This window comes from Colobus angolensis, unplaced genomic scaffold (assembly GCF_000951035.1).
Source record: "Colobus angolensis palliatus isolate OR3802 unplaced genomic scaffold, Cang.pa_1.0 Scaffold23, whole genome shotgun sequence".
Classification (NCBI taxonomy): domain Eukaryota; kingdom Metazoa; phylum Chordata; class Mammalia; order Primates; family Cercopithecidae; genus Colobus; species Colobus angolensis.
Window position 1 is genome coordinate 15,481,296 of NW_012115488.1, and position 12,599 is coordinate 15,493,894.

General features: G+C 39.4%; 1 protein-coding gene across 1 annotated transcript in view; it reads left to right on the forward strand.

Moving 5' to 3' along the window:
* CAST (calpastatin) overlaps positions 1–12,599 on the forward strand; it is a 114,010-nt gene that overhangs the window by 34,096 nt on the left and 67,315 nt on the right. The window contains exon 3 of the mRNA XM_011944320.1: positions 5,027–5,098. The gene's annotated coding sequence lies outside the window, so the exon portion shown is untranslated. The remainder of the gene's footprint in view (positions 1–5,026; positions 5,099–12,599) is intronic.

Consider the following 12,599-nt stretch of genomic DNA (forward strand, 5'->3'; position numbering starts at 1 on the left):
GTTGAGTTTCAGAAAGGTCAAATACTTTAGCTCTTTCTGGATCTCCTGACCTCGTGATCCGCCCGTCTCGGCCTCCCAAAGTGCTGGGATTACAGGCTTGAGCCACCGCGCCCGGCCTCATGAAGTCTAAGAAATGTGTCATTATACAATTTTATCATTGTGGAAATGCCAGAGTGTACTTACACAAACCTAGATGGTAGATACAGCTTTATTTAGATATAGTTTTTCATATGGAAAATGAAATGTCTCAGCATCATGACCAAATATTAGTCATTTTCCCTACTTGACCTGCAATGCCAATATCATGTGCCATATATCGAGTTTCTGGATATGCTCCATTATAAGCTTATGGAACCACTATTCCATATACAGAAAATGCAGTCTGTTGTTGAGTGAAATGCCCTTGTTCAGCACATGACTATATGTGTTTCTTATTATATCACAATATCGCATACTCTAAAGGCTGATCTGGTCCAAGCTAACAAAGCTTAAAAGCAAATCTCAAAAAAATCAAACTGTTTCCATTATGAGAACAGTATCCCATTATGAGAATCATGAGCTAGTTCTAAGCAAAAAATTGTATTTTTCTATCCCATAAGAAGTTACTATTTTTATAACTGAAAATATAGTAAAACTCATAGAAAATTTTCAGCAGCCACTAAGTCTTCTCATGTGTAAAAACCAGACCCACTGGAGTTGTCCTGCAGAGGTCAGTCTGTTCCATTGCTTCCTGGGCAAGGACTTTGGGTCTCTCTCTTTAGAGCCGGGATTTTCAACCTGTGGGTCACAGACCTCAGGATATGTTGTAACTCATTTAACCCTCAAAATCACCTTCTGTGGTATGAGTAGGGTTATTCACCCTACTCAGAAAACTGGTGTTGAGAAATGTTCAGAAACTTGCCTAAGATCTCATAGCTGGCATTTGGTAGAACAGGACTCTTGCTATATAAATCATAAGGTAGGACCATTGTCCTAGAGAATGTGATGCCTTTCTTCACAGAGTCATGAAGTCTCAAGGTAAAACATGTGGCTTCACTCGGGGAGCCCTTTCTGAGATTTTAGGTGACAATGACACAGCAACTCTTTGCCTGGCTCTTGGAACTTCACTGTTATTTTGAAAAGTTTAAAGACCCAAGTTCTGATTGATTCAGTAAAATTTTTTTTTCTCTGAACTACAATAGATATACCAAAAAGTGTGCAACTAATTCTTTTCATGCCTTCTTGCAAGAGATGATGCAATATCATATATAAATGAGCTTGTTTTGAGGGTTTCTACTTACTGTGAGTAGATGAATTCTGTCCTGAGGGTGGATCCAGCCCTATCACTAGTTAGTGAATATGCAGATCTAGCAAGCTAAAAGATCTGTCCATGGCAGGGTAGAATTTCTAAGGACTGTTGCTGATGTTAAGGAGTATGAGTGTGAAGAAAAACTAAGCACAAGGAAAACTAAGCACAAGGTGACATGAAGCCAGAGGACGTGGAGAACCTTGCACCTGGAAGCAAGGGAGGACTCATGGGGGTCAGACAGTAACCTGAGAAGACCAGGAAACAAACCAGATCCTGGAAGAAACTGATGATCCCAAACTCATGTGACTATAGGGCTATTCTGGATCTGCGTCACTTCAGAATAAATATCCTGATCCTGCATTTTGTTTCATCTCATACCATACATGCCTGTACCCAGCATGCTTTGGCTGCACTGGCTTCTTTCTGCTCCTCCTGCTTACCAAGCCCATTCTTACCTCAGGGCCCTTGCACGTGCTGCCCTGTCTACCTAGAATGCCTCTCTCCCTCATCCCATACTTAGAAGGTTGGTTTCCACACAGCAGTCAGGTGTTAGTCAAATGTCACTTCTTCATCCATCCTGTCTGAAGCAACCCTGAGCCAATCACTCTCTGTTACTTCATCCTTTTTCACAGTCTGTTCAGGATTCACCACTCTCTGAAGTCATCTTGTTTTTTTGTTGACTTATTTAAAGGCTGAGTCTTTCTACTGGAATGTAAGTGCCATGAGAGCAGGAGCTTTTTCTGTTTAATTGGTCATTATATCCCCATTGCGTAGAATAGGACCAGGCTCACAGTTTTCCCAATGAATAAATGAACAAATGAATATGTGAAGTCAGATGCAAATGAAGAAAGGGGGCCAGGTCTTGTACATCAGCCAAAACAACATGTAATTAAACTCTGATTACCAATCTGAAAGTAAGGAGTCTGCTCTGTATATGGGTGCATTTCTAGGCTTTTGCGTTGTATTTTCAGTGCCAGATGTCAACAAAGGGCTTAATAAATACTTGTTAGATAAAAATTTAATGAAAGATCATTTTACATATTCCACTCTCACTTCAGCTGAACTACATTGGTCCTTTGTGGACTAAGTAATCCAGGCAGCTCACAGAGCAAGCCAGTCTTTAGGGGAACAGATCATACCCACAAGAAAGTAGAGGGACCCTCCGTTAAGTTAAAAACCATTTCATTTATTAGTAAGTCATTTTCAGCATGTATATTAAGTTTAAACAGTTAATTATTTTTAACTTAATAGTTTCATCACAGCCAAAATATGAGTTTTAAATTCTCATTGGCAGATCCTAATTGGCATATTGTAACTAGTGGAATCAATTTATAGACTTTACAGGTGAGCTTTACTTTACTGAGGTCCAGTATGTGGGCTTTGATGTAGCGAATGGAATCTGTAATTAGCCCAGGATTGAAACATGGCCTTCCTCAATTGTAGCTAAGATCAAAAGCTAATAGCTGGAGTTTGGGACAGCTATGTCACATTGAAAACTGACCTAGCCTCCTTCAGTTTCCTCGTTGGAAAATGAGAGATTGAGATAGGTAATGAAGTTGAAATGGATAATGCTACTGCTGTATTCTTGTCTTTATTTCTTATGTCCAGTCTTTTACACAGAATCCATTTGTACATTAAGGTTGTCAGAAGCTATTTGTTATTATTTGTGATAATTTTAAAAAGACTTGCAATCTGGATAAAATGTAGGTTATCCCCTCCTTTTACCATCTCACATATCACACCTGCATCACTAGCTTCTTAGTAGCCTCTTGTGTTTTTATCACATGTATCTAGGTTTTTTCTTTCTTTGGTTGATGGCAGTAAGTGTATGCTTGGGAGAGACTATTAATTTATTCTGGGATGATTTATTCTGGGAGCCTGAACTCCTGCAAATGCCTGTGAGGCCCCTAGAGTGGCTGGTGAGTGGACACATAGAGATGGTGCTTTGAGGACAGCAAGCTAAGTTTTGAGTTTGGGGCATGCTCAGGCAAAATTTACCCAGAAGGTAAAGAAGACTTCAGTTCAAACTTCCATGGCATGCATTTCCAATAAATTAGAAAATATAAATTTGGCTAAATATTTCTTCTAAATATTAGAGAATGAAACCAAATTATTCTCAATTACACATATAAGATATTTATTGCATAGATATAGAACACTTTAACGTGTTATATGCTGGCTAATTTATGTATTATCTTACCTTGTGTATTCAATATTTACAGTACATTATTCACACTTTATAGACCTTGGAGCGTATCCCCATTTTACATTACAAAGCTTTATACTTGGCCGGGCGCAGGGCTCATGCCTATAATCCCAGCACTTTGGGAGGTTGAGGCAGGCGGATCACAAGATCGGGAGATCGAGACCATTCTGGCTAACACGGTGAAACCCTGTCTGTACTAAATATACAAAAAATTAGGTGGGCGTGGTGGCACGTGCCTGTAATCCCAGCTACTCAGGAGGCTGAGGCAGGAGAATCGCTTGAACCCAGGAGGCGGAGGTTGCAGTGAGCCAAGATCGCACCACTGCACTCCAGCCTGGGCGACAGAGCAAGACTCTGTCTCAAAAAAAAAAAAAAAAACTATATGCTTGCTTCTTTGGAATATAGATATTCATAAGAAAGAGATACAGGATATGAAGGTCTTGTTGAGAAAGCAACTGTGTATTTTACTTTTCCTTTTTCCCCCATTTATTTTATTTTTCTCAATTAAAATAGTTACGTAAGAAAACACAAAAAAGCCCAAGAAGGATTTTTTTAAAATTACTCTTCATACCATCAGAAAATAACCTCATATGACCTTAAAGGATCATATGATACATACTATTTTATAATTTGACTTTTCTTAGTATAAAATATGAATACTTTGTTTTTAATGAAGTGTTCTTCTAAGACATGATTTTTAATAACCAGATGATATTTCTTCCTATGGCTGTCCCATAACATAACCCCCTATTATGGGAGGCAGTATAGGTAGGTAAGAGATTAGGGTCTGGAGCAGATACCCTGCCTTTTACTAACTGTGACCATGGCCAAGTAATTTATTCCTTCTGTTCCTCAGTCCTCTCACCCATAAAATGGAGATAACAATAATATTGGGTCTACATTGGTTTATGTTGTTATGCATGGTATTTAAAACACTTAGAGTACTTAGAATAATGTTCTAAGAGGCTTTATTCTTGGAGCATTTTATCCTATTATTATCTATTATTTTATTATTCTAATAGAATAATTACCTGGCAAACCATACTACTCAATAAACATTATTATATTGTTTTCATCTTTTTTAGGTTATAGTACTGTGATGAATATCTTTGTAGAAAAATACTTTTTCTCTTATTTCCCTAAGACACATTTTTGCAAGTAGAATAGCATCTTTGATACATATTTCTAAATCACCCTGCATAGACATTGTAATCTTGTATACTCTCTATGGCACTGTAAGGGTGAGTGATGTTTTCAGAAGTACATGAGAACTGACTCAGTGAGTTTTGCAGTTCTCCAAAATCACTGAATATTGAACAATTGAGACTTATTCAACTTACTCTTCATTTCAATATTTATATCATCTCCAGGCAAAGTTATGAAAAATTCAAAGCATATGTTTATTTTGGGTATGTTTCAAATATTAATCTGATTGTTACTTGAGAAAATATTTGTATTGATGTGTAAGTTTGCATTTGACTATGTTGGTAAAGTGTTTTCCTCCATTGAAACTAACATTTTCTATTTTCAAGAAAAAAGCAGCAAGCCTCGGCAGCAGTCAATCTTCCAGAACCTATGCTGGTGGAACAGCCTCGGCCACCAAGGTCAGTGATTTCCTGAACACGAAAAGTCCCCTACTGTGTTCTGCAGGGATATCGTTAGTGGGTGTGGCCTGTAGGAACGGCAAACAGTGTCCGGATATCACTGAAGGTTTTTGAACAAAGTATCATTTCTGTGCTGGAAGAGAGAATATAATTTCTTAATAATGATGTGAATGATTTAAAACCTAGTAAAACCATTTATTGTATAAATCTTCTTGGCATATAATAATAAGCATTAAATAAATATTAATTATTATCGTGACTATCTGTAGATAATATTAAACTTTTGCGCATACTGTGAGTGAAAACATAGTCCTCCCACTTTAGAAAATAATTCAAATCCTTCTCATGGGCATTAACCACAGCAGGCGTGCTGCTAAGTGCTTTATGTAATTATATCACGTAATCCCCTCACAATCTTCTTCTTATTCCTCTATAACTGAGGAAACCAGAGCTCAACGAGGTTAAATGACCTTGACAAGCTCACAACACCAGTAAGATGGAGATAGGGCTTGAACCCAGGTTTCCTGTCAAGAGGTCTTTGATAGTGCTGGGTCTTATAAGCTCCATCTGAGCAATTTTTGGTAATATAACCTTTCAAAGTTTTGCAACTTATAAAAATCACTGAAACCTCACCTTTCAACACAAGAAAATGGCCAGGCACAGTGGCTCATGCCTGTAATCCCAGCACTTTGGGAGGCTGAGGCGGGAGGATCACCAGGAGGATCACTTGAGCCCAGTAGTTCGTGACCAGCTTGAGCAGCATAGTAAGACCCTGTCTCTACAAAATAAAATAAAATAAAATAATAAAATATTAAAAGTTAGCCAGGCTTGGTGGTGCGTGCCTGTAGTCCCAGCTACTCAGATGGCAGAAGTGGGAGGATCACTTGAGTCTGGGAGGTCAAGGCTGCAGTGAACTGTGACAGTGCCACTGCACTCCAGCCTGGGCAACAGAACAAGACTTTGTCTCAAAAATAAAAAGAAAGTATAATTTCATAATATTAGCTAGTAGTTTTTGATAAATAAAATTATTTTGGGAGGCCAAGGAGGGCAGATCACAAGGTCAGAAGTTTAAGACCAGCCTGGCCAAGATGGTGAAACCCCATCTCTACTACAAATACAAAAGTTAGCTGGGTGTGGTACGTGGTGGCATGCACCTTTAGTCCCAGCTACTTGGGAGGCTGAGGCAGGAGAATGGCTTGAACCCGGGAGGCAGAGGTTGCAGTGAGCTGAGATCACGCCACTGCACTCCAACCTTGTAACAAAGCAAGACTGTCTCAAAAAAAAAAAAAGAAAAAAAAGTTGTTATATTCAGCCCATTTCAACTTTGTGGTCTTTTAGTATGTCCAAGATTATCTAAAACCTCAACCTATGTTTCAGGACTATCTATACAACTATTTAACATAAGGGTTTTTTTTTTCTTTAAAACTGGTGGCTATCTTAAGAAAGTAAGACTTTCTCATAGATGTCACTTGCTCAATGAAGAGTTAGTATTTTAGTGTCACTCAGAGTTCTGACTGTTCTCCAAGTCCCTGATGGTGCCCAAACCAATAATCAGCTGAGAAGTGAGAAGAGGCCAGTCCCTCTAATGCTAAATACCATGTCACTTTAAGACCCGTGCTTTTTAAAGACCTTTTCAAAGCTCTCTTCTACCAGTCAATAAAAATATAAAAATCATTGAAAGACCATGAATTGTAAATACCGGTAGTTAATTAACATTTGGAACCAACATAAATTCAAAACTGAGGTCTGCTCTTTTTTAGCCATTCTTTTTTTTTTATATACTTTAAGTTCTAGGGTACATGTGCACAACGTGCAGGTTTGTTACACATATATACTTGTGCCATGTTGGTGTGCTGCACCCATCAACTCGTCATTTACATCAGGTATAACTCCCAGTGCCATCCCTCCCCCTCCCCCCTCCCCATAATAGGCCCCAGTGTGTGATGTTCCCCTTCCAGAGTCCAAGTGATCTCATTGTTCAATTCCCACCTATGAGTGAGAACATGTGGTGTTTGGTTTTCTGTTCTTGTGATAGTTTGCTGAGAATGATGGTTTCCAGCTGCATCCACGTCCCTACAAAGGACAGAAACTCATCCTTTTTTATGGCTGCATAGTATTCCATGGTGTATGTGTGCCACATTTTCTTAATCCAGTCTGTCACTGATGGACATGTGGGTTGATTCCAAGTCTTTGCTATTGTGAATAGTGCTGCAGTAAACATACGTGTGCATGTGTCTTTATAGCAGCATGATTTATAATCCTTTGGGTATATACCCAGTAATGGGATGGCTGGGTCATATGGTATTTCTAGTTCTAGATCCTTGAGGAATCGCCATACTGTTTTCCACAGTGGTTGAACCAGTTTACAATCCCACCAACAATGTAAAAGTGTTCCTATTTCTCCACATCCTCTCCAGCACTTGTTGTTTCCCGACTTTTTAATGATTGCCATTCTAACTGGTGTGAGACGGTATCTCATTGTGGTCTTGATTTGCATTTCTCTGATGGCCAGTGATGACGAGCATTTTTTCATGTGCCTGTTGGCTGTATGCATGTCTTCTTTTGAGAAATGTCTGTTCATATCCTTTGCCCACTTTTTGATGGGGTTGTTTTTTTCTTGTAAATTTGTTTGAGTTCTTTGTAGGTTCTGGATATTAGCCCTTTGTCAGATGAGTAGATTGCAAAAATTTTCTCCCATTCTGTAGGTTGCCTGTTCACTCTGATGGTGGTTTCTTTTGCTGTGCAGAAGCTCTTTAGTTTAACTAGACCCCATTTGTCAATTATGGCTTTTGTTGCCACTGCTTTTGGTGTTTTAGACTTGAAGTCCTTGCCCATGCCTATGTCCTGAATGGTATTACCTAGGCTTTCTTCTAGGGTTTTTATGGTTTTAGGTCTAACATTTAAGTCTCTAATCCATTCAGCAACGTCTCAGGATACAAAATCAATGTGCAGAAATCACAAGCATTCTTATACACCAGTAACAAACAAACAGAGAGCCAAATCATGAATGAACTTCCATTCACAATTGCTTCAAAGAGAACAAAATACCTAGGAATCTAACTTACAAGCGATGTAAAGGACCTCTTCAAGGAGAACTACAAACCACTGCTCAGTGAAATAAAAGAGGACACAAACAATGGAAGAACATTCCATTCATTCTCATATTTTTGACTTTTACAAAGTTTTGAAGAAATGTAATTGCTTATTTCTTCTTTTGATGCCAGATTGGAATGGTTGTAACTCATAGCATTATCCCTTAAGAAATTACATACCCATGGATCATTTAGAAAAGCTGGGGGTAATAGCATAACTTGAAGCCTTTTATTACACAGTTATCATGTCACACATAGGCAGAATAATATTCTCCCAACATGTTCTGAAAAGGCGTGACAGAATAGATAGAACTGGGAGTGAGAACTAGTGCTAGTTTTCTTGATTCTGCAAATAGTTAATTTGAAATTTAAAATAAGTGATAATTTTACAATTATTAATAACACTTTAAAGTCTTAAAAAGTTAGTACTTAATTTGAAGCATATGTGTAAGCTATGCATTAGAGAATGGTTTCTATATATTGTAGAACTGTTTTATGTGAATTCTTACAGAATGAGGATTTGTGCCCTCAAATAATATCCCTTGTGCTATGCAGTTTTGGGTTTCAAAGATCTAATGCTCTTAAGTGATGTAAATATTTCTAATTCAAAATAATTATTATAAAATATTTAGATTAATTTTAATATCATAAAATTTAGTTTTTGGTAAATCAGTAGTGAAGATGAGGCTGCAGAAATTATACAGACCCTTACTAAAGCCTATATGAAAATAGTTGTGATCCATAACCAGTCATGCAATTTTATTTCTGGAAGACTTGTCAGACAACTTCTATTTCGCCAACCTGACTGTGCAGATGAGGAAACCGAGGTTCAAATTGCAGTAGGAATGTCTCTGTAGAAGACCATGCTATTAAGCAGATGTGCTGGTTAAAGTTGTTAGTTCCAATTAGAACTCACTCTGACTAAGCCAAAAAGGAATTTCTTAAGGAACAGGGGGTAGCTGGTAGAGAAATCCAGGAGAGTACAGCAGAAGAAATCTAAAGCTTTACAGCGGGAACAATGCACAGTAACACTATCAGGCTTTCTCCTGCTACCACCACAGCTCAGCTCCTGTCACATGTAGGACTGGGTGCCAGAACTCTGCCACTAACAATGCAGAAGACTCAAAATCCCTATTATAACATGGATTTCCTGGTGGGCAACAGCCTGCATACGTTGCTCACCTCCAAGCTCATTCTTGTTTGGCACATCTGATTGGCCAGTGTAAATCACATGCCTTCACCCTGCTCCAAGAGAATCTAGGGGTGTGAGTTTTCTGGATCCTGCTTTGGGAAGGCATGGACTGATGAGGTGGGAAATTATCAATATGTGGTGAGGGTTTTCAAATGTGTGGCCTCCTGCTGAAAGACAGCTATCCATGACAGAAAGGAAAACAAGAGAATTACCTAATAGAATAGAAGGAAAACTATAGATGATAGATTATTCAGCAACATTAGGCCTTTCAAACAGAATAAAGTACAAACAACTTTCCTCCCAGCCTAGACAGGAGGAGATCTATGAAGGAATAAGCACCTATCAGATAAATACTTTTGTGATTTGGGTCCTGGGTCTGCCATAAATAGCTGTGCTAACTTTGGCAACGTAGCTCTCTTCCCAGGTTCTTACTTTCTCATCCATAATAGGAGTGAGGGTTTGGGTTAACTCTTCAGGTACTGTGGAGGGTATACTGACATTCAGGGCCAGCATCAGCCCACAGTACTCTCCTATTATGTGTGGTTTGTGAGATGACTGTGTATTAGACAAGAAAGCAGTTTTATTTTAATAATTATGCTTATATTTTAATGTGCTATAAAAAGTAAACTAGCATATCAATTCCTAATCCCATGGCTATTTTCATTTATGGTGAGGCTGAATTTATGGTTAAAGTAAATCTATTTCTTTTAAATTAAGTAAACATTATATAGCTATGGCAGGTTAAAAAATGCTACGTAAGTAATGTACAAATAATAACCAGGGCTTGAGAAATAAGATCCAGAGCAGTAATTTTCACCGTTTAATGTACATAATGAGTCAGTGTGGGTTTTATTAAAATGAAGATTCTCTGTGGTCCCAGCACTTTGGGAGGCCGGACGGGCGGATCACGAGGTCAGGAGATCGACTATCCTGGCTAACACTGTGAAACCCCGTCTCTACTAAAAAAATACAGAAAACTAGCCGGGCGAGGTGGCGGGCGCCTGTAGTCCCAGCTACTGGGGAGGCTGAGGCAGGAGAACGGCGTGAGCCCGCTAGGCGGAGCTTGCAGTGAGCTGAGATCCGGCTACTGCACTCCAGTCTGGGCGACAGAGCCAGACTCTCTCTCAAAAAAGAAAAAAAAAAAAAAAAAAATTGAAGATTCTGATTTAGGAAGTCCGGGATGAGGATGAGATTCTGCTTTTCTAACAAGCTTCCAGTTGATGTGCTGCCACTGCTTTGGCAGCCACATTGAGTAGCCAGGAGACTGAATAGTGCTGAATGTGGGTAGTTTAGGTTACCCATAAATTCTCAATTGGAGAATCTGGTTAAAATGCAGATTCTCAGGTTCCAAGCGAAGAAATTCTGATTCACCAGGGTGGGGAAGAGCCCAGGATTTCATATATTTAATAGGCATTCCCAGGAGTTTCAGATGCAGATGATTTGAGAACCACACTGTCAGGAAGGACACTCTCAGAGATTGTGATGGCCACAGCACAGCAGTGGAACAACATTGTTTCCCTTCACTCTAAGGAAAGGAGCCCCTTTCCACTTGACTTACAGTGGAAGAATGTTTCGAATTTCTTTTTTCTTTTTTTTTTTTTTTTTTGAGACAGGGTCTCACTGTTGCCCAGGCAGGAGTGCGGTGGTGTGATCTCAGCTCACTGCAACCTCCACCTTCCGGCTTCAAGCGATAATCCTGCCTGAAGCCACCCGAGTAGCTGGAATTACAGGTGCACACCATCACACACAGCTAATTTTAGTATTTTTAGTAGAGACAGGGTTTCACCATGTTGCCCAGGCTGGTCTCGAACTCCTGAGCTCAAGTGATGCACCCGCCTCAACCTCCCAAAGTGCTGGGATTACAGGAGTGAGCTACCATGCCCTGCCAGAAAATTTGTTTTATAACCATGTGATTACTCATCTGTACTCTTCAGGAGCACAGAAATACATTCAGAGATAGGCATCATTGAGCTGCCTAACTCTGGAAGCTGTGGGGCCCAGGGCCCATCCCTAAGGGGTGTGGCCCAAATTAGTCACCCTGTGCTGTTTTTGTCACAGGAGAAATTAATGTCAGTGAAACCTAGATGAGCTGAGTTTTAGTTTATTTTTAAAAAGGAATAACAATACTAACAATCAACAACAACAACAAAAAGGGACATATAAGCTATACTTCCATTAAAAATAATTCTAAGTCCGGGCATGGTGGCTCATGCCTGTAATCCCAGCACTTTGGGAGGCTGAGGTGGGCAGATCACTTCAGGTCAGGAGTTCGAGACCAGCCTGGCCAACATGGTGAAACCCTGTCTCTACTAAAAATACAAAAATTAGCCAGGTGTGGTGGTGCGCCTCTGTAATCCCAGCTACTCAGGAGGCTGAGGCAGGAGTATTGCTTGAACCCAGGAGGCGGAGATTGCAGTGAGCTGAGATCACGTGACTGCACTCCAGTCTGGGCCACAGAGCAAGACTCCTATCTCAAAGAAAAAAAAATTGTAAGGATGGGGTGTTCTGCTCTGGAAATGTTAGAATCTTAAAGTTGGAAGGGCTGTTATTTCACTACATTTTTGACAGAAATAAAAGAAAAAAAATAAGGTGGCTGTGAGGAGTACCCTGAAGGGGACATCAGAGGGCCCTACTTGCCTTGGCTGCCTGGTGGGGTACAAAGCTGTGTGGATGAGTTCACCTTTTTCATGCCACTGGCCATCACTTGTCATGACTCAACACAGCACTGTCCAGCCTGTCCTGAGGTCTCTGTTCCTCAAACAGTGACCACCACCATCTCCTTCATTCACACCCCAAGTTTAGGGTTCAGAACCTATAATGTGGTTGGTGTACGGCTTTTCATTTATTTTTTAAATTTTTATAATTATTTTCTCCGGCTCTATCATTCATTCAATATTTATTAGTTGACCTTCTTCTATATGAAAGAGTAGCTTAACTCCTCTATTTATTTATTCATTCATTTATTTACATCAGTATAGACTCATGAATTTATATTGTATTCAATGGCTTCAAATCTTATTAATTTTGAAGTTTGTAATATAATATAAAGTAATCCGGTAGAATTCTCACTGTTAAACTACTCTTTAAAGAAATCCATTACACAGTTTTAACTGCATTTGCAAATCCCTGGTTGTAGTCATTATTAATCCACTTTATAGTTTCAAAAGAGGTCTTCGGGGAAGCGTATTTGCGAAGAGCACCCACCGTCGTTCCCTTA